Source organism: Papaver somniferum, chromosome 11, assembly GCF_003573695.1.
Source record: "Papaver somniferum cultivar HN1 chromosome 11, ASM357369v1, whole genome shotgun sequence".
Classification (NCBI taxonomy): domain Eukaryota; kingdom Viridiplantae; phylum Streptophyta; class Magnoliopsida; order Ranunculales; family Papaveraceae; genus Papaver; species Papaver somniferum.
Window position 1 is genome coordinate 104913213 of NC_039368.1, and position 4451 is coordinate 104917663.

A 4451-nucleotide genomic window follows, 5' to 3' on the forward strand; every position below is an offset into this window, starting at 1 on the left:
CCTTTCTGCACCCAGTCACTTCTCCTCTCGGCCAGGCATGGGGACTCGGTCCAGTTATTCAACCCGAGCGTCATTAAGAGATGTGAATGGGACGCTGGGCCTTTCAAGTACTTTGTCAAAAATTTGGAAGCTGATGAGGTCAAAGATGACGAGTTCAAAAATCAAGTGGTTGCACAACGCCCAAACCCGTTTCAAGTTGGAGATATGGTAGTCAAGACGACCTCGTTTCAAGTTGGATATGTAACAGTGAAGATAGCCTCTCAACCTTATTCGCTTAAAGAAAAGAAAGACGAGCCATATCTGGTGGCAGATGTAATCTTGGGTGGTTACTGCAAACTCATAAAAGACAACAAATTGGAAGGTGTGACGATTCACTCGCGATGGCTCAAGTCCTTCAATACCTAAAACGCTGTGCTACCTTCTCCTCCAGCGTTCCCCTTTCAGTATTTCCTTTAGCAATTTCCCCTTTCATACAATGTTTGTAACTTCTCTAAAATGATTGTACTGCTTGCATTCATGATTAGAGTTTTCAATTTTAATTAAAGAACATCTTTCCTTAAAAAGTTTTCCGAAACCATCTTAAAGGAAAAATACCAAGTGAACCCAAACTCTCACAGAATCATTACCCGTCGGTTGAAAACCAGAGAAATCAAACCCCCAAAAAATATCTTATTCAAAAAAAAATACTGAAGAAAAGAATAATGTAAGAAAGAAGATCATCAAGCAACGGCGCAGACTCCTTCCTTCAAGAATCTCTAGCCACGGCTTTCACCTGATGGTTTTTCTCTATTTCTATAATGACGTGTTATCCAGCTTGTGGAAGCTCACACTTCTACGCACCCAGGCGACATGCCACAGAAGCCATAAACAATTTGCGAAGGAAAATCCAATAAAAGGTTGGTCAAATCCTTAATTGTTGCTACTGTTTTCCCACGTTTTGAGTTACTGTTTCCAACGACATGCGAGGCGTTGCTATGAAAGTAGCTAAAAGAGAAAAAAGATAACACGCCTATTAGTATTATTATATTCTGGCTCTCTTTCCGCTGGATTTTTATGGGGATGAAAGAACTGGTTCTTCGCAAAAGGGGTATTAGGGTTCTTCCGGGAGATTTTATTTGTTCAATCAAAAATATGAAATTATCAAAGCAAGAATGTTAATCGGTGGGACATGGATTTAGTCGCACAAAAGAAAAACGTCTACAATCTACGAAAAGATGGATGAAATCGCAAAATGGGAAAACCAGTTATCAATGACAAAAAACCTTGGTCAATGACGCCTCCATCAGAGATTTTTCATGCACTTGCCCCAGCACCTTCTCCGACAGCAAACATTCCATCCAGAAGCCATTCAGCAGCAGCTTCAACATCCCATCCAGAAGCCGTTTCAGCTTCAACATCCCATCCAGGAGTCGTTTTAGCAGCAGCTTCAACATCCCATCCGGAATCCGTTTCGGCAGCAGTTCCAGCATATGTCCCCTCAGCTTCTCCAACGACCCCAACATTTGCTTCCACCGCCTCACCATCTGCCTCGATAGTGTCCTCAGTGGTTGCTTCAATTTCCACAACAACAGTTTCGATATCCACTTCATAAGATGCTTCAGTCCCGCAAACCACAGCCTCTTTAGAATGCTCTGGTTCGTCCACCTCAGAATCGAGGATTACGATACCATTGTGGACACGGTAATTAAACTGGCTCTCGTCTAGAAGTTTCTTAGACTTAGTCCTTCGCCGTTTCAATCGAGAGGCGAATCGTTCATCCCTGGCACTGGGTTGTGGAGAAGCTTCATCACGTTGATATTTCCCGACTTCCTGGGATGCTTCATCATGTCTCCACTTCTCCTCCATGTCAATCAAAACCATGAAAGCCTGGGCATGCACCCGCACGATGCGTAGATGGGTGAGAGACATGCCTTGTATAATCCGGATGGCTGCATGGAACAAAGGGTTGATTTGGTTTAATATCTCCTCATGTGAAGAAAACCTGGGTTCGTCGACTTCAAAAAATTTCTCTGAAGAGTCATAGGTATGATCATCACCGGAAGATCCCATTGTGCACTACAAAAAAAAATTTTTACATTATGTCTGCATCAGCAATCTACATGATGAAGAACACAAAATGGAGAACTATGAGAAAAGACACGAGACGATACCTGTGAAAAGGGTGGGTGAAATTCTATGATGACCTATACGAAAGAAAGAATAATTGGCTCACCTGGACTGCTGATGGAAAGAGGCTTGCCGCTATAGAGATAAAGTCAACGATACGAAAATAAAAGGGTGGACAACGCCTTTTATATACTTTTTATTTTGAAGTTTGAGTCGAAGAAAGTTTCTTCTTTCGGGTCATGCACAGAAGAAGGCAACCAGACCCGCAATTCCAGCCACACACTTTCCCTGCCATTCTGTGACAAAGCCAAAGGAGCGCCTTTTTCACCGCTCAAAGTAGCGCAATCTCCGCGCGCTCCACCAGACCAGCAGCGCCATCTCCGCCCGCTCCACAGCCTAGCAAGCAACGCCACGACTCCAGCACTCCGTGATCAAAGCCGCACTATCTTTTCCCATTCCGCGAAAAACGCCTGCTCTATCTTTACTATTTGGTAGCCAAAGTTCAAAGTGTTGTATCCACCTTTTCGTAGCCATCCAAAGCGGTGTCATATTAGTCGTTCAAAGCAGCATCATTTGCACCATTCCAAGCCAAGCGTCATCTCCGCACGTTACTTGACCTAGCTAGCCAGCGCCTATTCCGTGGACCAAATTTCAGTGCCATATCTTCCAATCAGTAGACAAAACTCCAGCGCCACCGCCAGCACCCTATGGCCAGCTGGAATTACGCAGAGTCCCCAATACAAGGATCACAAATTCTTCATGCCTTCCGCCAAAGGTTAGTCGAATTTCCATGGAAATCTCTTCACGTCTTTCCTTTTCGATTCTACTCTTGTATGTCACCATCTCATGCTTACCCCTCAACAATGCCACTGTTACGTGCTAAGCAGGGGACTTAATGTTGATGGTGTTTTTAGCTTAGGGTTAAAAGCGTAAAACCTTACATCTGATGTGACGTCACTCTGTAAGGAAACAGAGCCATGAGTGTTAACCTCTCCACTGACATATTTATTGAGCCGTTCAATATACTAACATGAAATTTATCCAGACTGACGCATGTAGCATTGATAGACACATTTTTGTGTCTAAGTTGTCCTCAGTTTTCTGTATTGTTGGTACTCAATTTCGTAATTATTGTGGTGTTTTATGTGTTTGTAGGTATTTCTTGGAAATAAACATTTTTGGAAGAATCAGCTCGAAAAACTGCTAAAGGCACCCCCAGAGGACATTTGCTAAACGGACCCCAGATTTGGCTAAGGGGCACCCAAGGTTATGTGCAACCCAAATTCATTCTCAGCACCCACGGCTATGTGTAGCCCAAATTTATCCATCGCACCCATCTTCATCGTTCAAAAATTTTATTTGGCGGGAAAGCTTGCCAGCCAAAAGCATAACTTCTGGTGGGATTTTTGGCGAGTTTTAGGGAGATTAAAGCGTGTGAATTGGTTGGAGATATCCTTTTTCGATTAAACAGGACTGGTATGCCAGTTGGATTCGTATAAATTTGGCTACAATCTCGTGTGGAAGCAAACAGAGGACACGAGTTCTTCACGGGTTCTGTGTTCATAACATGTTCTGTGTGTTTTTGGAGTATGCTGAGTCGCAACAGAGGCATTGTGGAGTTAAGAAAAGAGATTATATGCATGAATCATACAGCTGCAGACGCATGAAGAGGCGAGAAAGGAAATAAAATTGTCCGAGATTATTTTTTTTACTGCCGAGCTATGGAAAGATTTTCCGGAGTAATGAGCGAAGATTCTTGTCGCTGTGGAGTATAAAAAGGGTCTTGAGGTAGCAGAGAGGGGGTACGGAGTGATTGGGAGAGAGACCAGAGCAAAGAAACGTGAGTTTGAGAGAATTGCTGCTGGTGCCATTGAAGAACATACGAAGAACATAAGACCACAAGGAGCAGTCATAATTGCTACAATGATTGAGACACATATTTGACAGTCGTTCAAGCTACAGTGACATCGACAGTTTCCTTTTATCATTCTCTGTAACAGTGTTTTGCAACAATTAAAAACGTTGCAAACACCCGATTTTCACCATTTTATCTCCATTTCATCTTTGTAAACAATTTTTGAAGCAATGAACAAATATTTTGAGCTTGTTTACACAATGATGAGATAAACCCATCCTCTGTGGCGAAGGAGGAAGCTATTTCACCAATGAAAAGTGGTAATCTCTAATTTATGCAATTATTATATGATTATTTGCCTAGATAAATAAATTGATAAAATGGTTTTTGTTAAACAATTGTCATTTCAATTGATGGAGCATGCTAGCCTAGGGTTTTGATGTCCCATACTTTCGATCTACAATTGTTATTTCTAAAAAATCAACTATTG